General features: G+C 38.3%; 1 protein-coding gene and 1 pseudogene across 1 annotated transcript in view; both read right to left on the bottom strand.

Annotated features, from left to right (window-relative positions):
• FGF12 (fibroblast growth factor 12) overlaps positions 1 to 27,009 on the bottom strand; it is a 440,873-nt gene that overhangs the window by 96,555 nt on the left and 317,309 nt on the right. The window lies entirely within an intron of this gene.
• Positions 16,545 to 16,662, bottom strand: LOC148092909 (small nucleolar RNA SNORA51; annotated as a pseudogene).

Here is a 27,009-nt window from a genome sequence, read left to right as displayed (position 1 = left end):
TGTCAGAGCTTAGCATTAAATAAAAATGCGACAAGAGTGCAGTGTTTAAAATTTAAAACATGGCATTTGGTCATTTTACTTGCTAGTTATAAGATTAGAAGATAACTCAATATTTTAATGATACTATCCATGATTAGATAATAGTGTCGTTCAGAATTTCATTTCCTGTATGTCTTTCCTTACTTTAAAGTCAATAGTTATGCTGCTCCTGCCTCTCCAAAACAAATCTCCAGTAGCTGAGCAGACACACATCATATCTAACAGGTTTTAGAAACTTCCTATATGCCAAGGACTGCTCTAAATGCTTTGCACTTATTGATTTATTTAATCCTCACAACAATCCTATAACTAGGAACTATTATCTCCATTTGACAAATAAGGAAACTGAGGCAGAAAGAGTAACTTGCTCAAAGTGAATCGGTTAGTGAGTAGGAGAGGTGCGGTCTGACCCAGACGATTAATGTGTAAGAAAACCGACAGCAAAGAAATAAAAATAATCAGGATACACGCTGAAATATTCTAATTATTAGTCAAGATGGTTTAGGCTTAGATGTGATACATCAGATGAATTTCTCTCAAGGCCTATCTTAACAGTATATAAATGCATGCCCTCTGTGAAGCTTTATTTCTCTTTCAGATTCTGTTTCATTACAAAAAGGGTTTGGGAAGACCCTGCCTATAAGAGAGGTTTTGTCTTCAACTTTTTACTTAGCACAGTGAATGATGAGGCCACACAATTTCGTCGGGTGTTTTCCTTGGATTTTCTACCGTTTCCCACACTCAGTATGTGTTGGATGTCAGTTTCCTAGGGCTGCCACAACAAATCACCCCAAACCGATGACTTAAAACAACAGAAACTTATTCTCTCACAGGTCTGGAGGCTAGAGGTCCAAAGTCAATATATCAGAAGGGCCATGCTCCTTCTGAAGGCTCTAGAGAATTCTTCCTTGCCTTTTCCAAATTTGGAGGGATTCCCAACATCTTCACTTTCCTTGGCTCTTGAATACACACTCCAGTCTCTGATTCCATCTTCATGTGGCCTAATTATATGTCTCTGCATCCTTACCTTTTCTTTAAAGGACACCAGTCATTGGATGTAGGGCTTACCCTAAATCACGTACGATAGTATCTTGAGATTCTTAACTAATTAACTCGGCAAAGAGCCTATTTCCAAGCAAGATCACATTCTGAAGTTCCAGGTAGACATAAATTTTGGGGGACACTATTCGACCCACTACAGGTGGGGTGGAGATACCGTGGCATGGCAATAAGTTGTCATTTTGTAGCCCCTCTGAGATTCCCTTGATCAAACATGGCATCCACGTAACAAGTACACATCTGCTGAAGGTAACACTGTGACCTCAGCCTGGGTAATTAGCAACACCCGGAGAAAACAGGTTTCAGAGATCTCACAACACTGGAGTGCAGGGATTACCAGGAGTCCTCTGGGTGAAATCCACCCAGAGGAAGAAAGAGTAACTTGCTCAAAGTTAATCAATTAGTGAGTAGGAGAGCTAGGGTCTGACCTAGACGATTAATGTGTAAGAAAACCAACAGCAAAGAAATAAAAATAATCATGATACATGCTGAAATATTCTAATTATTAGTCAAAATGGTTTAGGCTTAGATATGATACATCTAAGTCTCTTTCTGTTGTTTCAGAAAACAACACTGGAGTGCAGGGATTACCAGCAGTCCTCTGGGTGAAATACACCCAGGGCTCACCTAAAACATAACAAATAGGTGTCTTCAGCCCTTCCAAATCAATTCCCTACAGTCCTTATGCAATCCTGGGGTGGAAAGGCTTCATGATACTTTCTGTAATGGCCTCCTCATTACACCACAGACGCTGGTATGAAAATGGCTGTGTACTTGGATATTTCAGAGGCGCTATTCCCATAAAATTCCAATAATAGCATACATTAGAAATGAAAACTCACCTAAACTCATTTGAATGACATGAAAGAGCAAACTTCTACTTACTTATTCACTTGCTCTCTTTCTTCTTCATTCACTTTAAGAAGATTAATAAGTTATATACAGTTCTTTTAATAAATGATAAAGGAATAAAATATGCATATTAAATTATTGTGGAGTTGTATTTTTAACACTTATTCTTAAAGTTACCACTGCTAAATGTTTCTGAACAATCATTGATTAATTCAGCATTGTGTAAGCTCCGTTTGTTCTCAGTTATCCATAACAGGTAGATAAATATCTGGGGCATAGTAGGTGGTCAACACATATTTTTAAAATAAATAAATAAACGAACTGAATCTAGAGGGGAAAAAAGTACAAAATTACTAGACTCCTAAATATAAAACATACCTCCACTCACTTTTACAGTAAAAAAATAATTTATACTAGCAGAGTTATCTCTTTGTTGGGATGATTTTCTATTGTTTGCCATTCTTCAATATTCCCCCTTTAAGAAGTTGTTTGAAAAAAAAATTATTTAAGGAATAGCTACATTTGCTATGCCTCAAAATTAAATAATAAGAACTATGTTAATGACTATATCTCTATTTTTACTGTGGCTTCCAAGTAGCTCTGGGTCAATTTGTTGTGTCAGATAAAGAAGCTTCATAGGCCTTTATGCCTACAGGCTCTGCATAGCTGATTTTTTTTGTATATATGTATTAACCTCCTATTTTAACTTTTATTTTTTATGGTTTGGTTTATACATTTATGATTGACATGCTACTTTGGTATTGATGATTTCCACGAGCCATCTCAAGTCTATTGTGGACTAAGGCAAAGCATTTTCTAAAAGAACACACTCTTTAATAGCCCTTCCCAATATGACCCTCAAATTCATTTTTCACTCCTATCTCCCACACTAAGCAGTTTACTTCATGCTTTTAAAAAGTTTAAGCTTACAGAAAAATTTTGCAGAAACTACAGAGAGTTTCCATATATCTACACCCACACACAACTGCCCCTGTTATTTATTTCTTGCATTAGTGTGGTACATTTCTTATAATCAATGAACAGATATTGATATATTATGATTAAGTAAAGCTCATAGTTTTCTCTGTGCTGTACAGTTCTAATGGATTTGAAAATGCATGACATCATATGTCCACCATATACAATAGTTTCACCAAACTTAGATAAATGAATAAAAAAATTATTTTACCTTTATATATTCCTTTATCTTTTTTTTTTTTTTTTTGCAAGGAAGATCTACTGGCAACAAATTTCAACAATTTTGGTTTGTCTTAAAAAACCTCTATTTATCCTTCTATTTTGAAAGGTAATTTTACTGGATATAGGATTCCAGGCTGCTGGTTTTGTTTCCTTTAATCACTTTAAATATCATACTCCACTTTCTTCTTGCTTTCCGAAGATAACTCCAACCTAATTCTTTGCTTGTTCCTTTATAGGCAACACATTAGCCCACCTCTCCAGATTCATTCAAGATACTCTCTGTTTCTTTAGTTTTTCAACAGTTTAAGTAAGATATGGCCAGGAACAGATTTTGTTGGCAGTTTTTTGAGCTTCTGGATCTGTGGTTGGGTGCCTGTCATTAATTTTGGGAAATTCTCAGATATTACTTCAAGTATTTCTTCTTTTCCTTTCTTTCTACCTTGTCCTTCTGACATTCCCATTAAACTTACAGTATACCTTTTATAACTGCCCTACAGTTCTTAGTTATGCTATTATAAGTGTGTGTGTGGGGGGGGGTCTTCATTTTTCAGTTTGAGAAGTTTCTACTGACATATATTCAAGCTTCTTGATTTTTTCCTTGGACATGTCCGGTCTACTAATGAGCTCGTCAAAGGCATTCTTCGTTTCTGTTACTGTTTTTTTATTGCTAGTGTTTCCTCTTGATTTTTTTAGAGTTTCCATCTCTCTGCTTACATGACCAATCTATTACTGCATGGTGCCCACTTTTTACATCAGAGTCCTTATCATATTAATCATATGTCTATTAAATTTCTGATCTAATAATTACAAAATCTCTGTCATATCTGAGTCTGTCTCTGATGTTTGATTTGTCTCTTCTAATTGTATTTGCCTTTTAGCATGCCTTGTAATTTTTGTCTAAAGCCAAAAAGGAATTGAGATAAACAGGCCTTTAGTGTAAGGTTTTATATTTATTTGGCCAGGAGTTAGGCTGTGTTCACTGTCTGCTATAGCTGTAAGTGTCAAAGGCTAAAATTGCCTCTACTGTCCCTGTTTTGCCTTCCCTGTTGCCTTCGGTTTTTCCCAGAGGCTTCTTCTCAGAGTATGAGCTTTGTGGTTCTTTACCCTTGTAAACCTGTTATTACGCAATAACCCTGTCAATGTGGTGACAAGGTGTGAGCGGGTGACGAAAAAGTTCTATATTCCTATGATTAGGTCTCAATCTTTAGTGGGCCCGTGCGCCTAGGCTGTGACCTTAACAAGTGCTTCTCAGCTTCCCTCCCTACACCTTATGTGAATTTTGAAATTAATTACTGCTGCCCAATATTTATTAAATTCCTAGATAGGAAGGCTAGGGAGGGAGTGGAGTTCGGCATTTCTCTTCTCCCTCTTGATCAGGCTCTGGTAAAACCCATAATGGTTGAGCTCTGGTGAAATGCAAGTTGGTTAGGCTCTGGTAAAATAGTTTCCCTTAAGGGTAGGCTTTCATCAATGATAACAAAAGTTCTCAGCATTATTTCAGGTGGTTACTTCCCCCCATCCACTACCACACGCAAAAAGACTTTGTCTCTTATCTTCACCCTGAAAATTTGGTGGGGCCCCTGGAGCTACAGCTCCTGAGAGCATGCCCCCAGTGGATGCTGGGTCCCCAGGGGTTACCCTGTCCATGCTCTGACTCCAGCAATTAGTCTCTCACCCTTTAAGTGTTCCTACCAGATGGAGCTGCAGCTTCTGCTCCCAATAAGCTCTGAGTTTTCCTGTTTTCCCAGTTTTCAGCTGGCAGTTTGACCTGTGGTCTCAATTCTCTGATGTATCTAAAAAGAGTAGTTGATTTTCAGCTTTTTCAGCTTTTTTTTTCTTGTTGACAGGAGTGATGACTTCTCAGCTCTCAACGTGCAGGACCAGAAACCAGAAGTTAGTTCACTTTTCGCTGCTCATTCCACACCACGTTTGCATTTGTTTCGTTGGTATGTGCTATTCCTTCTGCCTGGTATACCCTTCCTGTTTTTCACAGAACAATAAGAGCCTCAATGTTTCTCATAACCCAGTTCATGTGTTATTTCCACCCTGAAGTCTTTGATTAAAAATTTATTCACTCCTTAACTATGTGTTCTCATAACACAAGGTACTTAGAATATATGTATCACACCACATTATGTTTATATTATGTGCATATTGTGGGCAGTGACTGTAAGTTATGGTGTACTTAGAATTAAACATGAATTAATGATGTATTGTTTATTGATTCCAGCGTTGTTCTCTCAGGTCTGGCTTTGATTCACCTGATATTTCCTTCCTCCTGAGCTAGACCAGCTATTCTATGAGATGACATTTTTTGAGCTTACAACGGAGCCCTGTGATTCAGTCTTATTCCCTGTGTAAAGGCCACAGAAAGCTAGTAATATAGTTCCAGAGAATAATGAAAATTAATAACATGTATTCGTGAAATTTTGAAGATTAATTACTGCTGCCCAGTATTTATTAAATTCCTAGTAAGGGCAAGAAGGGTTTGCAGAGGATCCTAAATTCTGCTGCCACATCGATGTAGCTTAATATCACTCATCTTGCAATTTTTAGTGGTTCCTCCCGTAGGTAAATTTTCTGTTTTAGCAAAGCAATAAAAAACCAGATGGACATGAAGCAGACGCCCCCTCTCCGGGACCGGCTTCCTCACCGATGGTGATGGGAAGATGCTGCCCCTATTGTTACTGAGCTGTACTCAGTCACTATACTGTCATTATTTTAGAAAAGCACAGTGTTTCCCATCTCACATTCATAACTTCTAGCCCTTTCCTGTCACAACCATTATATATCATAATCATAGTCTGGTATGCTAAACATGAAAGGATCCTGAGAGGTTCTCAGGTTCCGTCCTGTATTTTATCAAGTAGGGAGTTTCTTATTTATAGGGAAATATACCAAGGCTCAAAAAAACTAACTAGAATTTATACCCCACAGCAGCAAAAATATCTGCATGTTCTGTTCACTACATCTTCAGAATCTACAAGAGTGACTAATATACAATGAGAATTCCATAGGTATTTGTTAAATAAGAATGAAAGAACCTCCCAAATTTCCATTATGAATTAGGAACCAAAGCGGGAATACAGCAAGGTTCCTGATTCCCAATTGACTGACCTTTCAATTATTTTTTTTTTTCCCTCTCAGCCAGTTCTCTCTCTTTATGGCTATCCTACATATCTTGGAAAATGGGGATGCTAGAGAACAAAACTGCTAAAATAGGAAACAATTTAGGAGAAAGTCCCCATCTTTACTTGTCTCTATTTTCTGCTGGTTAGAACCAGAGAAAGAAGTGTCAGTCATCAAACTCCAAACTGCAACATCCTTTCTACACTCCAAAGTTCTTAATGGCAAGAAGAAGCTTGCTTGTTACCCTTGATGATATCTTGGTGACCACATGGCACCCTGCCCATCACAGATGATCAATTAATATTGTTAAATGGCCGTCTGGTTATTCAAACACTTTGAGATCTTGGCTGCAATGTGCTCCAACTCCAGTTGTCCCCTACCATACCCTTCAAATAATCCTTACATCAGAAATTTCCAACATAATTGTAAAAAAAATATACTAGCTTTGCAATTTGGCTTCCCAATGACATGAGTCTCTAGCTAGCTGCAGGGGGTGGGAACAGAAGGGGGGAGGTGGTATAAAGAGGGGGGGAAAAGGTATCAGTTTATTTGGATTTTAGAAAAGTAGGTCACGCTGCAAACTGCCTTTTATCACCCATTCCACAGGGGGAGAGTAATATTTGTCATGACTCTCACGGCAGATCGATACAGTTAGTGAGCAAAAGAAACAAAACTCCAAATCTCAAGTTCCCAATGACTCAGAAAACACTGGGCGCTGGATAGACTCTACTGCAATATCTTGGCTCTCACAGAGTCAGAGAATCACTGGGTTAGAAGTCTCGTAATGAGTTCCTGAAACCACTTGGAAAACTATCGGGGAAAGTAGACCTCTGACTCCTCGGGCCCTGGGTTATGCAGAGAGCCCCGAGCTCCTGCCAGATTGGTGGTGACACTGAAGTTAATGTGTTAGTGTGATTTCCCCTCAACAGGCTGAGTGGACTGGCTGGGCGCTATCCCAGCTGAGCTCCACCAGTGAGTGAGTGGGAAAGTAGCCTATATTCAAAGGTACATTACAGCCCAGACATACGACAAGCTGTTCCAGGACACTACTTTCTGGGTGCGCTTTACCCTCACCTGGCAAATGAAGGAGCTGTTCAAGCCTGGAATTACACACTGTGACATGAAGCACAATATGTCACCCCATTTAATCCCATGGCCCTTACTGGTAGCTAACTGTGAATTCCTATTAGACTGGAATTACCTCCATTTTACAGATGAAGTATCTGACCCTTAAAGAAATAGAGGAAGTTGGCCATAACCACATAATTCTAAATGGGTCAAGCCAGTACTAAAATTCAAGCTTCCTGACTCCAAATCTAGTGCTCTTTTCACTATAATCCCAAAGAAATCTTTTTATATCAAGAACTTATTTTCTAGATCAATGAGTTATAAAGAAAATCAATTTATTATAGGCAATAAGTGAAATAAGTAAATGAAATATTGTTAGATGTAATTCACTCCTGTTTTTTTTTAAATGTCATAAATAAATAAGCATTTCTCTAAGAATCCATCATGTGCATATAATTTTGTGACTGCTATTTTCTCACTTAGAAACGATTTCACATCCTGAAATTCGTTTAAATTCTCAAGCTCTTACTTCATCACCTCCCCTTCCTTAATAAAAACTGAAATGTACAAGAACCTAATTATATTTCAATTTTTGGTGTTCATGCTGTGAACCACCTTTTGGGCTGGGCCAACAGAATTATTTTCATGGATGCCCTTAGTAATTAAAACTTCTTGCATAAAGTAAATGAAATACCACCACTCTGCAAATACATCCTGTTCTGATAGTATTTAAGTAAGATTCTATACTATGTCAAGGTCATATTGTTTTAGTGGAAATAACCATAGACAATCGAGCAAACTAACTAACTAAGTGCGCTCACGCACTATGACAACAAATGTCCGAGCATCTACCACGTGCTGGAGATGAAACAATGAGCACAGCTTGGTGCCTCACCCTGAGGAGATCACAGCTCAGGAGAGATGGCTCTGTCTTCAATTACACACAAAGACATCCTATTTACTGACACACGCATAGGATGGCTGATTTAGAGAGAAGCAGCCACGAATTCTACTCACACAAGTGAAGATTTAAAAAGCTGGTGAGAATTTAAGCAAATCTGGAAGTAAGGATGCTTTGGTTACAATATGAACTTGTTGCAGAAAGAGCGGAGGAGACGGAGGACTGATCCCAATGCTCCGAGTACTATGTAATCAGATACCTGGCTGGATTTCCCAACATATGTGTTGCGGGTACCATCAAAGAGGACTGGACTTTATAATAGATTTTAGAATACTTTTTTTTCCCCTCTCCAGCATGTTAGCTGCCCTAAAGTTCTTGCCAAATCATAAAACCCTCCAAGTCAAATGTGCATTAACAGTAGACTCTGGTTGAAAGACCTTTTCGGTTACCAGCGGTGAGCACTGTGGTGTTACTGAGTTAGGGAGAATTAAAACACCCAGAAATCTGTTCTCTTTTTAGTTACTCAAAGTGCTCTATAGTCTGGCTGAATTGCTTGCTTTCTGGAATCATGACCAGACTTTTGGTTGCTTTAGGTATGCATACTAATTGAGCATACAGAGGCTTCCATGGAAGAATTTTTAAACAGTCCTCATTAAGGCACGTATGAAAAGATGGGATGAATATATTCACAAAGCCAATAAAAATCTTTCTATTAATTGTAATAATTTATATTTTAAAATCACTTAGGGTATTTTTATTGTTTTGAGCGTGCTGAGATTAATGTCTTATCAAACTGTCTTTAACAGAAAAAAATCAAATAATACAATTTCCACGAGAGCAGAATTTTGGCTACTTATGGGGAATTTGAAGGCACTATCCACTTGCTGCTGAGCATGAGATACACACGTGTCACGTGAGACCTAAACCTCATGACCTCTTAGTCAACACTCTTGTGTAAAACATTATCATTCGTTCTAAAGTTTCAAACTATTGTCCCTAGAATTTACATTCTATCCAATTCTAAATATAAGGCAATCTACATAAAAATGACACTAAATAAAAAATTAATGGTCAAACATCTATAGAATTCTCTGAGTGACTCAGAAGAAATTAAAAGACTCCCAGATCCAAAAAATTTAAAACTCTAGTATTTGCTATACTAGACATTTCTCCTCCAAATACTGCCAATCACTTGATCTGTTTCTCTTTGCTTACTTCTCAAGGTTTAGGCTGAATTAACTAGCCTGCCATGAAAATGTAAACTTTCTTCTGTTTCCCGTTTCCCTTAGCCTGGCCCGCTTTGCCTCACCTGCACTGCACAACTCAGTGCTGAATAGATGTTACCTCACAGCGTTCTCTTTTTGCAGATTGCCTCTCCAGAGAAATTGGGGAGAAACTCTGTCATATGTTTTTCTCTTTGTACCACCATGATGCTTAACACAACACCAAGCATATAGCTTTGTTCGAGGTTTTTCAGAACTTAACAGTCTGTAAAATTTAGCTTATTGTTTTAATGTGCTTAGTTATTCGGTCTGTTGCATCAAAGAAAATTAGAAGCAGCAATGACAAAAAAAGGCTCTGAAAATGAACACAAGTAAGACTAGCTTACACGGGAAAAGCTAGCCAAGGCCATGAAACCACTAACCCCAGAATAGAACGGGGTCACTGAGTTGCGGAGCAAATAAATGCAAAACCTTACATGCCTCTGAGGATGTAATTGAAAAGAGTAAAGCATCTGTCTAGATTTCAAGTTCAACAACTATTTATTAAATATTTACTGTGTGCCAAGAACTATGCTAGAACCTGAGTTCACAAAGGTTGACATGGCAGCTGAATCATCCGCTTTTAAGAAACTCACTACTAATGGAGACACATTATATTGCTTTCAAAACAAAGTACAAAATGCTATAAATAGATATAAACACCCTACAGGAGCACAAGTAAAAGATACTTCCTTAACGCAGCCTGAGCCAGAAAGAGTTTCCTGGTGGACCAGCTTACCCTGATGGCTCCAGTTACTAAGAGAAAGTGAAGTTGTCAGTCACTGTGTGATAACGTATTATTATCTCGAGGAATAAGTTAAAAAAGGGCTTTAGATTAAAAATCTTGCCTAAATTGCTCTAGAATTTGGAGTGTTTATTAAAGGAATAACTTTAGGTAGAAGTGACAAGTTTTCAAGTAAAATGTGGGTACTGAAAAATAAGTCTATGAATTGCAATACTACTCTGTGTGACAATGATCTATCATTCACAAATAGGTAACAGAAGAAAATATTTCACAGCGAGGAACCAGAGCAATTTATAGCAATAATGCAGACTGTACTTAGTTATCAAGAAATATTATCGAAGCCGCAGCACAATTACATAAACCATCTGGGAGTCATTTTAGAGGAACACAAAACAGAGAATCTTTTCTCCCAAGGGATTCATGAATCTTCTTTTTAAAATTAGATTTATTTCTATGATTAATTTAAAAAAATCTTCAATAAATTATATATGATCTTTGGTTACAGATGAAGTCCAGTTAAATTTACATTCAAGACCCAAAATAATTTATATCTTAATTGACAATTCTACATTTCAACTAAAAGCCTGAAAGGTCATCCATGGCCATCCTATTTCTCGAATCATCAGCTATAAAGTATTCATAATTAGAATCCTGACTATGATAGATACACTCAAGCATGGAGAGCTCAAATCAACCCTTTTACTTTTCAATAACACAGTAGATAAAAATCTTCAGCTACTGAGTCTATCCCAAACTAGCGGTGTTTGTTTCCAAGGCACATGGAACATTTTTATAAATTCAGTTTTGTATTTGGAACTGCACTTTAAAAACGGGCTATAAACTGTGTACTGAAAATATAAGCACTCTTTTTCCATTTTAAATGTCTTTAAGACTTCCTCATGAGTTTTCATGTGTACCATGTTTGTATGCTTCGCTTTATATCACAGTCAAGAAGCACCACTCTGTAAGAGTGCCCTTGCTGTCCTAGCATAAATTCAAATTATTCACCAATACTCAAGCCTCTTAGTGCCACAAAATCCTTGCAAGAAATTAGGTGACATTCAGAGAAAACACCGATAATCATTCAGGAAATTGAAACATTTAAAATGATTTCATTAGCATTCTCCTGAAATTTTAACTTCTGATTTGGAAACATTTTCTTTTTTACTGACAAAAGGTGAAGTTTCAGTAACATCTCCAACGCTTACAAACAATGGACACAGAATCAAATTTAACGGTCTTTCTGTCCCTCTTTCCTCCAGGTGACCAGCAGTGCAACTGCAGACAAATGTGGAAAACAGTGCAGAGCAGCTCTAAGGGCAAAAACTCCAGCCAAGGTCATTGGGTCATAGCTTCCTCTGTACCACTTTGGGTTTGGAGCATTTTCTCAAATTGTGTATCCAAAACATATCCTGGAGAGTTAACAGTGTCACTGATTAATTCTGCTAATGACAGTTGCACTAACTCCAAGGCGTTATGAAACCACTGGCAAAGAAATTGATTGTTTTTAAGAAGTTTTATTTTGTTTTTATGAAGTTTTTATTTTAAGATCATTGTAGATTCACATGTAGTTGTAAGAAACAATACAGAGAATTCCTGTGAAGCCTTTATTTAGTTTCCCCCAGTGGTAACATCTCACAAATGTTACCTCTGCAAAAGAATAGTTACATTATCAACGAGGATATTGATACTGATACAACCTCCTGGTCTTATTCAAATATTCAGATTTCCTCAATTTTACTTATACTCATTTGTGTGTATATTTAGTCCTCTGTGATTCTATCACATGTATAGCTTTGTGAATCCAGCACCACAGCCAAGATACAGAACCACAGCTTCTCTTTTATATTGCTCAAAGGGAAGGAATTTTCCTCATTGAGTAGTTCAGAGGAATATTTGTAACTGAGTTATTATGAAAAGAGAAAAACACACACATCCTGATCTTATAAAATAGGGATTATTATGTTTTCACAAGAAATGAAATTAAACAGTTCATTTCCTCCCCTTTTAATTCCCCTGACAACCTTTTTGGGGGATTGTGCTAAATACCAAAAAAAAGTTAAGACACATGGTCCTTTTAAAGGAGATATATAAGTAACCTATGATAGTTCAATAAATACTGTAATAGAGGAACACACAAAAAACCCATAGAAGAAAATATTCAATCAACTAACATTTGCAGCTTTGTTCAACATGCCACGCACTGGAGAAACACAATGTGTTAAGAGTATATTTATCTCAAGTTCCTCTGGAAGAGACAATGTTCCTTTTTCTCTGTACTCAATTTTTCCCAGACCAAACACACACAAACAGAGAAATGTAAAAAGCTGACATATATCATGCAAAAATATAAAATCTGGAAGAGTCCAGTTGGATTGGAAGGGTTCTAAGGGCAAAGAACTATGAAATTGCTTAACAAAGCTCCCATTAGTCAATCTGACACATTTGAGAATTTTCATACTTTTACCTCCAGCACTTCCAAAAAATAAAAATAAATAAATAAAATGATTTGATCAGCCTGGCCAGGCCGGTGTGGCTCAGTGGGTTGAGTGTCCTCCCGTGAACCAGGAGGTCATGGTTCAATTCCCAGTCAGGGCACATGTGTGTGAGCTCAGTCCCCCGTAGGGAGTGTGCAGGAGGCAGCCGATCTAGGTTTCTCTCTCATCTCATTGATGTCTCTCTCTCTCCCTTACTCTCTCTGCAATCAATAACAACACATTTTAAAAAAAAATTTCAATAAAATGATTTGATCAGCCTCAGCCTACAGAGAAAATAGATTTTATGAGACAGCTGAACATCATTAATGCATTCTAGAATCCTTGATTTTACACCTATTGTGCCATCCCCGCTCTATGTGCTGGGATACGAGAGCATACAAGGTAGACAAGGTCCCTAGTTCTAGAAGCTTATATTCTACTAGAACGGTCAACCAATAACTAGATAAAAATACGATTTCAGACAGTGACAAGTGCTATAAAGAAAACAAAAGAGGCCATGCGACCGGTAACTAGGAGAGGTAGTACAAGGCAGCGCCTTTCAGCTTCTGTGCCAAAAGGAAGAAAAGAATGACAAGAAGGAGCAGCCATTGGAACATATGGAGAAAACAACCCAGGCCGAGAATTCAAAATACAAAGATCATTGAAACTTGACATGTATGAGAAACAAACTGGGATCTTGCTGGGTACTGCAGAGACCTGACTCCAGCCTGCAGAAGAAAAGAGTCTAAAGTGCGACTGTCGACTCCACCTCTTATTATTTGCATTATGTGAGAGAGCCACTTTAAAACCTCTGTTTACTCACTATAAAATTGGGGTAATAAAATCTAATTTCTAAGTCTGTAATTAATATTAACACATATTAGATGCTCAACAAATATTAGTTCATTCCTCACTAGGGGAAGAGGCAGAATTTACCCAGTAGAGATTAAAAGTGATATTAGGTCCAATTAAAACTTATTTTATAATATAGCTGACTAAGCCTCATTAAACCTTCCAGTAACACTGCAAAACAGGTTTTACCATCTTCCTATTACAGATGAAAAAACTGAAGCTTAAACAGATCAACTGACATTTGCAAAATGACTCTGTATGAGAGTTCAAGCTTGGAACCAAGTCTTCTAATATTTCACTCCAAGATTTTTGGCAACACTACACTGACTACTAATTACATCTCTGTGTTCAAATAACACATCAATATGGCTTTAGATAAAGGGGTAACAGCTTCTTATAAAATAGTGAATGAAAGGAAAGTTGTGGTAGTTACATCTGTTTGCAGAGGACAGCTCTTAGGTTCAATGTGATTAAGGGCAAGTATTTTTGAAGCCAGATGAGCCTGGCTCTGTGGCCTCCTATTTATTAGTCACACAACCCCAGATAAACTTCGTTACTCTTCAGAAATTCTCATCTATTAATACTCATTGGGAGTTAATAGTATAGCAACAAAATGTGCTAATGATTAAATAAAGTAATGCATGTAAAACACCTAACACACCACGTGGCATATAGCAAGTGTTAAATGATTGGTAGCAATAATTTATTTGCTAAAAACTTTTTTTTACCAATTTATAACTGGTAATTTAAAAAAGAATGCCTTTTTCGTTTTTGCCCATTAATACTATCCTCATGAAAGTAGTATACATATTAAGCTAAATGATGTGCTCTTATCTTCCTATGTTTTTTAAAAAAATTGCATTAAGATTTCTAGTCTACATGACACATAGGAGTCGAAGACCATATAGATTTGAGATGATGGCTTGGACACAGGAGAGAAATCCATGACTTACTGTAGAGTTGGCTGACCCTAAAAATTTCCCACTGCATCTGCTGATAATGCCCAGCGTCCAGTATCACAGGTCAGTGTGATACAGTGGGCTCCATACTACACTAATCATGGGGTCCCTTACAAGAGTTACAAATCTTATAACAGAATATTTCTTGGTAATGGGCAAGAAGAGGCACAAATAGGCATTCTGTGGCTGAGGGTTCTGAACTCAGCTCTGGGTAGCTTACAGAAATTATATGGATGCTTTTTTTTTTTTTTAACACACGCTGTAACTTACTGAACACTAGGGCATTCAAACAATATTAGCATTTACCTCTGGGTAGCATTTTAGGACTTCCAGGGCCCTTTCAGAGTCATTACTTCATTTGATTCTCACAACATCCAGGTGAGTCAGCACCGTGAAGATTAATTCCTATTAGGACGCAGAGACTCACAGAGGAAAACTCATGTCCCAAGTTGCACTGCTAGTAAGCAGCATAGTCAGGGCTGACCTTTCAAATCTTCACCACATTATGACATCATGATACTTATTTCTTTATGTGATAAGCTGGGAAAATCCACTTGCTGCACAAAACAGACAGATTCTTATGCTACATTTTATTAAAGTGATGCCTTGTTAAAAAAAAAAAGTATTTCCTGCCAGTTATGTACAGATCATGTCCTTGTTAATAATTTGAGGGGCTTAGTGTCAGTTCTGGTCTAATAAGCTATAAAGTTATTTACATATATAAATCAATGCATCTAAACATGTATTCATACTTTTGTGTATCTATCATCCTGTCTACATATACACTGTGACTAACCCTTGCTCATTAAATTATCATCTCCCCTGTTCATGGACTGTACATTATTTTTATATGAGTAAAGGTCTTTTTCTATAGTAATGTGGTGATTTCATACCATTGACTAGGAGAGCTTTTTGGATATTAAAAAATCTGAAAATATCTGGAGATATGAAACAACTTGTTAATTACTCTGTGGGCTAAAAGTTTAGGAATCCTGTGGGTATTGCTTTTTCTTTTCATTAGCACTACAGTCAGAGGAGTATTCCAGGATATTTCTCCACAAATAAGACTTTTTCTTCAAATAAACACTCTGGGAATTATTGGCTTACTAATCCAGATCAAAAGGTACACATTAATAGGTATATATGTGAGAAACCTTTGGAAATAAGGGAAAATAAATACACAGAAATAAACTAGCCATGAAAATACACTCTTTCCAAGTTTTAAGATAAAATATTGTTACTCAACCTTTGCCAATTAAATCCTGAAAGAACAGACTGTGAATCTCAAAAGGAAAAAAAGTCTTTTCCCAAAGTCCTCATAAAAGCAAAGTATGCTATGATTGACAATATTTGTATTAAATTAGCATTGGAACCATGTGTCAAACCCAACGCAAAATACCATTTAAATGGAAATAGGAAAGCAATGGAATATAATTTCCCAGTCAAAGCTCAATATATGTGCAGGTACATCCCACCAAAATATGAAAATGGCTAAAATTGACAGCAAATTTTAGTTGTATACATGTTAACTTTAAAACCACTACCACTGCTCAGAATTAGAAGCTCGTTCAACATGACAACAGTGACTTTCTAAGGGCTCACCTTGTTCACGCATTGCCCAACTAGCTATTGGCAAACCATTAGTTTTCTTTTCAAACGTGCCTTAGCTTTGAGTTGGGCAGAGAACCAAGAATAGCAACCAATATTTTGTTGAGCGTTCACAGACCCGTCTGGCATCACACAGTCACAGACAGAAACAATATGTTCCACTAAGTCATCATCTTTCCTCTCCAATTTTTGTAAAGGAAATAAATAACAGAGGAACATTCAAGAAAAGACCATTTCATTCATTTATTCAAATATTATACGATTGACTTTATTGTCTAAGGTAGTGAGGTAAATATGAGGGAAATTCTTTTTCATCTTTTTGTTCTATTTCTCCCCCTTTTCTTTACATGTTTTCATCTTCTTGTTTTCCCTTAGTTTTCCTTTTGTTTCTTTCCATGTCCCCCCACTCGCTAGACAGACCAGGCAAAGGGCCTGGGCTGAGGTGTATCTGGGGTGGCAAGGACACTGCCTGTGGCAAGGACATTGCCTGTGCCGAGCACCAGGAGAGGCCTGGGGGGGGATATTTTAAAGGTCTAGACAATTTCCTGGCTTCCAAATTCCACCTCTCTTACTCTGGCTCTCCTATCTAAAAACATATATGTGTATATGCGTATACATGTGTGTGTTCAACTCACACTTAATTGAATAACTAACTTCTAAAGAGGTGCTTTTGGTCACACTTTCAGAATTTCCTTTATATTATTTCCATAGACAGATGAGGAGAGATAAAAGTGGGGGAGAGGCATTTCATTTAAGTAGATCAAAGATTTCTCTCGTTAATCTAATTGTGAGTCTGTGTGATGCTTTCTGAAGGAAAAATAAAGGCAGGGTGTGGAAGAAGAAAAACACTTTCTGTTGGGGAATGAAAGAAAATTATATAAAAAATTACTTGTCACAATTTCCGAACAGGAGAGAAAGTGAAGTGTAAGTGTCTAGGGCTTTCTACTCCTCTCTCTACTGCTGAACTCTAATGCAATTTAAAAGGGCTTTCTGAAGTAAAACTTAACATTATCTTTCCACCGCGGTATCCCCATGTCTTCAATTCCGATTTGATTTAGCAGTAATTCTGCTGGTTTGATTTGCCACCAGCGTGAGATCTTCGGTGTCAAAAAGAAGTGCCAAATTCTGTTGAGATTTTGAAGAGGACAATTTAGTCGAGTTAAACCTTAGTAAACTGGACTTCTCAGGAGTGTAATACATTGAATCGCTATTTATGATTAAATAAAGATTTGGAGGGTTTTGCACCTTTCAAACTCTCTTGTTCTCTGTAGAAGTTTTTCTAATATTACGTTTAACATCCCCCTGCCTTTTCTCTTCAATCAGGGCTGCTGCTCCCAGCTCTCACTCCTGTTAATGCCGTCACTCTCACTTTCTCTTTTCTTACATGTAGCTTCCCTTCTCCTTAGGCAAGGAAATCAGACAACTTAGGCTGGTAGAACTACAGATATCAGATCATATGAAAGCAGAATCATTGCTTCAACTTATCACTAAAGTACAAGAAATTCCAGACAAAGATATTATGACTTCTCTTATGACTGTTCAGAGTGATTTTTCTTTCTTTCTGGTTTTCCAACATATTTTAATTTGGAGAGAGCAATGACTGGATAGGTCAACTTTTTTCAACTATTAAAGAAGAGAGTAAGAGAAGCAACAGTAAGTAATCTTTCAAATGGATAAGGGCAAGTGAACCGTAATCAGACTGGGTAACTACTGCCTGACAAAATACAATAGCTCTTCATAAATACATACTGTTTACCCCTAAGAGGGTTCCTTTGGGCACAAAGCATATGAAGTCATCAAAAAACGTGGTTGCTTGGGACAGAGACCCTCAAAGTAACAGCCATGGGGCTCTACCTTCAAATGATACCAGTGGAATGTAACAGGTTAAATATCCTACAAAGATTAGTGGTCTGTGCAGATGGAAGTAATTGTTTCTAGTGATACAAAATGATAGGGCTTTGAGACTCAGGATGATCCAAAGAAGGGTGGCATGCACCCTGCCTTGCTCCCTCGCTGTACTGGCAGCTCCCACGCCCTCTCTCTGCCTTTCAAAGGCAACCTATCCAAGAGAACCTTGCCAAGCCTCTGACAGTGGCTTGGATCAGTGGCAGGACTAAAACTAGAAATCAAACGAGGCCCTCAGTTTTGAATAACCATCAGCACCGACTGCATAGTAAGCATTTCCCCAGACCTCACCTAACTATAATCACTGCCCTATGACTCTACAGGTTTTAGATGCTATTTTTCCTGTAGAAGTCACCAACAGAGGTAAGATCTAAAAAAAAAAAAAAGGATTATTATTCTTCAGTTTAAAATTCAAAGACAGAATATCTGATGTGAATGGATCAGATTAAGGTCTACATTTCTTCCCTAATTTTCTTTCCAATTAAGAGCAGCAAATATAATCATAGCAGGGACACTATTGATTAGATGCTAATGAAGTGTTTTAATGAGAAACTATAGCAAAATATACCAACTGAAAATGGTTGCTTGATGGAATATTTTTAAAGGTGAATTTAGATTTGCTCTTCAATAATAGTCAGTTTAATAGAATATCAAATCATCTCTTCCCTAAAGTATTTGCCAAAATCAAGACTTTGTACAGAGACTACTTTTATCACAAACATCCCCATATTTGACAGTCATTCTAATATAAGTCTGGTTTACAGAAATACTGCAAAACAGACATTTTATTCTACTTCTAAAACAAATCTTCCAACATTGTCATGATTTAATAAGAAAACAAAATCTCCAAACCTAAGAGATTAATATTTATTTATTTTTAGTTTAATAGATTCTTCAGTTCTTCATGAAGAACATTATGATGCCTTCAAATCTAGCACACACAAATATTCTATAATTTTCTATAAAGCTTCTATAATCCCTTAAAAATCTGATGCAAATTTGATGCACTCAAATATGAAAACAAAAGAAAAAAATCTTTAAAGTCCCAACCTTACATTTCAGAAAAGAAACGTGATGGAGCTTCAGAGCGGTGCCGCCTAATCCTCTTATCTCCTTTTCACCGCTATCACTACTCCTGAATAGCTTTTAGCCCAAACCAGAGAACACAGGCTTACATCCAGGTTTACAAATGGAATAAACTCCTGGTAATCAGCAGAACGGCCCAAAATGAGATAGCTTAACTTCCTTCCAACTGCTTTGCGCAAGTTTAATTATCTAGGCTTCTGTTGGGCACAGCAAGGGTTTTACTAATCTCTTACTATCCCTTCCCCGGCACATGCTAGGAAGCACAGTTAAAGTGTTAAACTCAATGTAGACACAGGTACGCCTGCTTCAAAAAAATAGAAAAGAGAAAGAAACCTAGTGGGTTAGAAGTCTCCTGCAATCGGATAGTCCACAAACAGGAATGTTTCACTCACTTTCCTGAAAATATCCTATAAAGCAACCATTTTCAAGAATTAAAAACCAACCCACAAGATTTTGGATGGCTACCCTGGTTCCGATGCAATACTCTGAAGAGGGAGAGAAAAGTGTGCTCGTTGGTAATTGAAACTCAAAGACCACATACCATGTTGTTCACTGCGGATTTCTCACCCGGCATCACAAGGAGCACTGCGATATAATTATTTTTAATTGCCAATTCACATATCTAAGGGAAAGAATGCATGTGGCTCCCAGAGGTACTGTTCTACAGCAGGAGTTTAATACATCAATGCGCGCGTTAGCAGAAGGGAGCTTTTGTCAATATTCCGCTGGCACATCACTCGCAATAAAACACCACCGCTTAGAAATTATACAGGTCTTTCATTTGCAAAGTGCTTTACAGTAATTAATCCTCAGGACACCCAGTTATGGGGGGAAGAAGAAATAGATGATAAAACAGAGGATTTCAAGCAAGAAATGGTTTGGATGAGGCCAGGCCGGAGTGATTGTTTTGAGACTGAAACAGAATCTCTGTGCTCTTTGATGTGTATGATTCATATGTCTAATACGTTTTAGGCACTGGTAGCAGTAACAGGCTGTTTTCTTTAGGCCCACTGAATTTCACAAAAGTCCAGTTCTACACTTTGGGTGTTACATTTTTAAAAGCCACAGATTTTTTCCATACATCCTCACAAGTGAAAGAATCCCTCTACATTATTGGCTACATATCCTTTAACACTGAGAGCACATTTATAAGTGTTATTATATCTTAGACCAGCAATTTTCAACCATCTCACGGCACACATAAACTAATTACTAAAATTCTGCGGCATGCCAAAAAATATATGTTTTGCTGATCTGACTAAAAAAGGTATAATTTTGACCATTCACGCTGGACAGCTATCGGCGTGTTGGCTGTTGTCATTTTTATATTTGACAATACAAGGGAAAAGAAGTCAGTGTCCCCGACTAAACAGTCAGGTATTGCATGTTTTTAAATTTTTTGCAGCACACCAGTGTGCCTCAGCGTGCAGTTTAAAAATTGCTGACTTAGACCACCAGTGCTGTGGCAACAGATACTTGTTCACCACGGTGTACGTGCCCAAGACAGAAAACAGTGCACAGCACGTGGCTGCCTAGGAGTCACTCCCCAATTTTTATTGGACAAAGAACTACTTTTCTTCAGCTTCACTCGTTTGTTCACTTATTCATTACTCAACCATTACTGAGCACTGCTATTTGCAAGGTACCGAACTAGATGATTTAGGACAAAAAAATAAAAAGGAAAAAAATATGCCACTTGATCTCACGGAGTGCATAATTAACCAGAGACAGACAGTAAATGAAAAATGCAGATGATTAAGGACCACAATTGAGAGATGGGAACACAATAGAAGGAACAAATATTTGTGTTTGGTGACATGCAGAACAATGCTTCACAGAAGAGGTCGTTTTTACTTGCATTTTGGATGAGCAGGGTTCTGATAGGCAGAAGAAATCGGGGAAGTGCACTGAAGACTAAGGGAAGGCTGATTGTAGGAACAGCTTTCCTGTTCCCACCAATCTGAGGAAATATGTAGCTCAAAGAATATCATTTTTGGCTACATCCCGTAAATTTGAACTGGTTTCAGGTTGCTGAGAAATTCTGGATGAGAATGGCTGTGATTATCATACAAATTGGTTCTATGTAAATGTGTGTTTGTATCGTGCTTGAGGATACAGCTTATTCTCATATATTTTAAATATCCCTAAGATTGTTTCCCCTCTAATGTATATTGTATAAAAAATAGGGGAATTTAATCCTCTTGAACATAAGGCTGAAAGAATAGGTGAAGGACATCATAATTACTTACATGGAAACTTGGCAAAGGGTCCCAAGGAATTCTTCAAATACACACAGCATGTTTAATTTTGCTTGAGACATTTACGCAGGACATAGCATAGTTCCTAAAATGAGGTTTTAACAGTGCTTACACATGGCCAGTGCTCAACGAGTACTTATTAAATGAAACATTCCCTGAAGAGTGTACAACCTGAAGAGAACAGGGTGACTTCAGACAATGGAAATGACGGGACTGTCCAATGAAATTTTAAATAGGGCCCTTTGTGCAAAGTGCAAGGCACAAAGAACTGATTTATATTTCAACATGATTCTTTTAGCTCCAAGACTAAGGTTTTTTCCAACGTGCCCCAGATACATTGATTCTATTGGATATTTCCTTACTGGGAGGTCTTAATTTCAGGACTGGAATCACAGAGATGCCCTTTATTTTTCTGCCAAGCACTCACTCATTGTCCCGCTGGGGCCAATATTCTCTATGGTTTATGTTCATCTTTTGCAAAAGCCAATGGAAACTCCAGCAAAGCCTAAGGGAGCACAGGTAATCCCCTCTGCCTCTCCTGGACTGGCGCAGGAAGGCTCCGGTGCCACTACTATAAGCACCTGCAGACTGAGTGTTCTGGGTTGGAAAATCTGAAGTCCTCTGTCACAATGGCAGCTCTCTTCTGGCCACTTGCCACTAGTGGTACTTCTGTAATTATAATGATTCACTTAAATGTCAATAAATGCAGCAGTAACCAACTTTAGGCCTGAATTGGATATCTGCTGAGAGATATCCCTCTCATTGAGGCCTACTATTAAAGGCTATTTAAAGTTGAACAAAAGAGTTGCTTGGAAGGTTACCTGACAGGTTACCTCAATTTTCAGCTTAAACACTGAGGCCCAAATATATTAGCACAACATCACAATCTTGGACAACCAATCTACCCACTTTCCACCTGTGCCTGGGGAGTGGGGTGGAAGTCACTTTTGGTCAAACCAGGTCTTCTCTAGGAGCAGTCATGAGAAGTGAGAGTTGTAGATAATTATATTTCAGTATAATTGGTTTCCTTTTTAATCTTCTGTATTTTCTATTTTATGTATTAAAAATTATTATTCTGCAAGGTGAATCCACAGGCTTCACAAGACTGTCAAAATAATCCATAGCATAAAAAGATTAAGGATCCCTAAACATTGTCCAGTAGTTAGTTAACACAAGGGCATTACAAATGCATTAGGCCAAAAAGATGAGCAAAGTCACTGTCCGTAAGGAAAACAAGGTGAGGTATTGAAAATACAAAGAAATGGGGTTCTAAATTTTTACTCTGGAAAAAAGTGAGGGCAATAAAAAGGTGTTTGTGATATCAGAAATGGGGCAGATTAGAACTAAGCAAAATAAGGTAATCCCTGGGCAGGGCATGAATCCTTCTAGGACAAGCCTCAGGGAAGTACAGTAAATGCTCCCCCTATCTTGCAGGTAGGGTCTTAAAGGAATAGAGTCTCACTAAAAAGTCACTAGGCAAAGATAGACAAGAGCTAAAAATAAGTGCTCCACTCATTTGTTGATTAAATAAAACTTTATTGAGTACCCATCATGTATCAGGTACCACGTGCTTGTGATGGATAGATATCTAATGGTGCAGAAGACTGCAAATAATCTCCTGTGGACTTTACAGTCTAGTTAAAGGGACAGACATTAAGTGACTAAGCACACACAAAAATGAAACATTAAAAATTACGATAAGCACCACGGAGGAAGAGAGTACTGAGGCAAGAGGGCATTATTTAGCCTAGTAGTGAGTGAAACTTAAGCTGTGACCTGAGAGATGAGCAGGCCTGGGCTGGGCAGAGCGGAGGGAGGGGCGCTGCAGGTAGGCGAAGAGCTGGGAAAGAAACAAGGGTAGAGAAGAAAGCTGTGTCCTAATCCTGGTACTGAAGACTGGGCAAACGTTCTTTCTTATGGCCTCCAAAGCAGAGCTAACTTTCTTCTTTCATAGCCTTTGTAACAAAGAGAATGGGAGAAAGTGATGAAAACAAAAGAGAAACCCTATTTCATTTCCATATTGACTGAGAATCCAAAACGGACAACTTGGAAAGTGCTATGGAGAATGCAGAAGTAAGTAAAGCACAGCACTTGCCACGCAGAACAGAACAACTGTGTGCGAGAGAAAAACACCGATAAGAGGGTGCTCAGGAGGGGCTGGAGCACAGCTCAGCCGTCAGCCCTCCGGACGGTGGCCTTGGGCAGGCTGCTCTCGGGCCTCCTTCCACATCTGTCAAAGAGCATGGGGCCAACTGACTCTGACATCCCTTCTACTTTCAACAGATTGTGCTCTGTTTCCCAGACCCTCTCACCAGAGGATGTTCCAACCCCTCCAACCGTCGGTAAGATTGGAAGCAGTTAATCTATTCCAGAGATTAAAGATATTCTTGTGACCTTTTTATTCCTTTTATAGTCCGGCTTTTAAGACCCTTGAATCTGAATTGTGCTGTGTGAAGACAATGAGTCACCATAATGTTCACCTGCTGATTCACTAAACACTTGGGGCTGGTGGTGAGGGTTTAACCAGGAGTGTCTACTAGGTCCAGGAACAGCAGTACTAGGCGCTGAGAATTTAAACACGTATCAAATATGGTCTTTGAACCTTTAGGCAGTCAACAGCTTAGCAATGGAAATGGTCATGCAGGACATAGTGACTCTAAAGAGAGTTTACTATTGGAAATCCCAAAATATGAATATTAAAAAAGCATTCTGAGGACACAAAAAGGGAGTGAACAAGTGGCAGTGATAGAGATAGGGGCTTCAGGAAAGTTTTGCCACAGGTTTTGCATTTGAGCCTGATCTCAAAAAGTATAGAAGAGGTAACTAAGCAGGTGAAGAACATTCCAGGTGGACAGATCGTGGTATGTATAGGCAAGAAGCAGAAGAACGGACATGACGCTTTCCCTTCCCCAGCATCTATTTCAGTCACGTTGCAGATAAACAGGATTTTAAACACGGGAAACCATCCAAATCGAACAATTCTTATTCTTTCATCCAAATCCTAACGGGAACATTTTAAACTCCCTTCTGTAATTGCCAGGAAAACCATGTGTACCCTTATTTAGAAGAAATCGCTCTTACTTCTAATCAAACAATAGATAACTCTCCCACTGGAGCTGGGGCCACATTCTTCTGCATTTCAGATGTTAATTAGAATTTATTTATTCTTTTGTAAGGTGCATGAATATGGCCTGTCAGCAACTAAACACATTTAAACAAAAGGAAGGGGAAAGAACAAAAATAGGCTTCATGAGGAGCAATGAAATGCATCAAAATCGGAGATTCTGTCAGCCTGGTTGACAAAAACATTGACTTGAAGGATGTCCTTGCCAGGTTCGGACACGTTCCTTTTCGTGCCACTTTCAACCTGGGCTCCGCTCCACTCAGAAATGCCTGGCTGGCTGGCTCTGCGGAGAGATGGCAGCTCCCGCTACCAACAGGTGAAGCCAATGGGAAGCCGGCGGCACTGAGTCCTGCGGTTAAGAGCGGCGACATCTCATTTATCTGGCAAGTCCAGTGAAGACTGTATAATGTATGATATAATTACTGAGAGACTGAAATGGACATTCCCAAGCACCAGAAACTATTAGATTCTAGCCAATGCGATGGGAAAGTTGCCTAAAATGAGACCCATCTATGTGGGTTTAAATTACGCACAGACATCAGAGTGCAGCGGACTGTACTTAGGCTTTGGAGCAAGTAGACCTGAAGTGAATATTAGTTTTATCACTTACTATCCATGTGTTCTTACACATGATAGTTTTCCTGGGCCTTCATTATTTTCTCTTTTAAAAAGGGGTAACCTGACCTAACATACCCCATAGAGATGCTGCAGGAGTCATAAATAATGGTGGACGTAAAAGCCTTTGAACTTACCAGGCACTCAGTGAATAAATATTAACTGAAATTGCCTTGTTAAAGAGAATCAGTATTTAATATACTTAATAGCTTCATTTCCCATATGTGTAATCTTGGGTAAGTCACTTCATCTTTATTTCCTCACTTGTCGGAGGAAGACAATGCTAGGTTGTAATTTTGAAAGTTACTATGAAGATTGAATGAATGTATTTATACAGTTCAAACATGTAGCAAGCATTCAAAAAATGTTAACTAACATAATTATCATGACCATTTTCTTCCATCATTTACTGCTGTGAGAACTTGAAAAGTTGTTAAATGGGACTGCGCCATTATTCCTACTAAATGGCCCCAAAGCAATGAGCTGTCGAGCTCAAGGCACACACGTCCAAGGGGCCTTGCACAGTGAGATCTTAACCCGCCACAGCTTTCTGACAAATGTGTGCACATTCGAGGTTTATCCTCAAGCTTTCTACACTCCTTCTTGGATGTTAATTACTCACTCTGCTTTCACTTGTCTCCTCCCGATGTAACCTCTCAATTATTCTCTGAAATCACTGCCCTCCTTTTCCACACATAAATACAAATATGGACTTAGTCCTTGTAACGTTTGATTAAGCAGGCCTGCCAAGCACATAGCTCCTCGTAAGTCTTTCTGAACAGAGCACTGGCTTTTTAATCTCACTACCAATTTGCTCTCCTGGATAGGAAGAAGGGGACAGGAGAATCTGATTAAGGGACCTACAGCAGTCAGTTTCTCATGTCACACTCAAGTTCATTTACGCAAGATGATTTGTAATATTAAAAGGTATTGTATACACTATCACATATACCATAGTTTATATAGTACTAGAATATAATATTTTATACAGCTGAGAACAGATTACAATAGCCAGTATTTTCCTGGATTCAAATCAGTAGGACTTACTGACAGAAACTACATTTCCAGGCCTAGGTTTTAAAATATCTCCTCCGTTCGGTAACCCCAGGATTCCACTTTGAAACTGAGATGTTGCTCAGTCCAGACTTAGAGCTTTGGCAGGTTCCACGTAGGAGGCCTTGACCTGTGTACAGTCCCCCTACCCTGCTGGACTGGAAGCTCCATCAACAGAGACCATAAGCTTTTCATCCATCCTTGTATCACACGTCCCAAGCATCTAGCTCACTCTGTACTTAGCACATGCTCAATGAATGTCTATTAAATAAATAAATACGAAAAATAAGAAATGGAGGGTTGCAGGCATGGAGGGAGAACAGGCGATAAACAGAGAGAGAAGAAAGGGCAAAAAGGATGGGGGAGGGGACAAAGGATGAAAGTGGAAGAAAGAAAACATGAATAATAAAGACATAGGCAGAGATCTCAAAACCTCTTAACTGCTTTAAGTAAAATCCTCAGATCACTTTCATACAGGGCATAACACTGTTTCCTACTGCCACTCTCATATATTTAGGATGACAGGCACCACTGCAGGTTACCAAAAAAAAAAAAAAAAGAAACTTAGTCTCAATTCTCATGTAAACTTAAAAAGCTAAATTTTTAAGCAGAGATATGATTCATTTCTGTTCACTTTCCTTCCCAGAATTACAGGTTGAGTTGCCCTTTCTCTATCTCCCTCCCACTCCCTAAGCCAGAGTCTCTATGCCCAGCTCTCACGCCTTCAAAGCATATTACTCACCCTTCCAGACACACACCCCAGCTAATATCCTGGCCTCAAATGAAAAAAACAACAACACACACACAAATAAAATTC

Source organism: Miniopterus natalensis, chromosome 6, assembly GCF_054644295.1.
Source record: "Miniopterus natalensis isolate mMinNat1 chromosome 6, mMinNat1.hap1, whole genome shotgun sequence".
Taxonomy (NCBI): Eukaryota; Metazoa; Chordata; class Mammalia; order Chiroptera; family Miniopteridae; genus Miniopterus; species Miniopterus natalensis.
The sequence above is the reverse complement of the archived record's forward strand: the minus strand, read 5'-3'. Positions and strand labels throughout refer to the sequence as shown.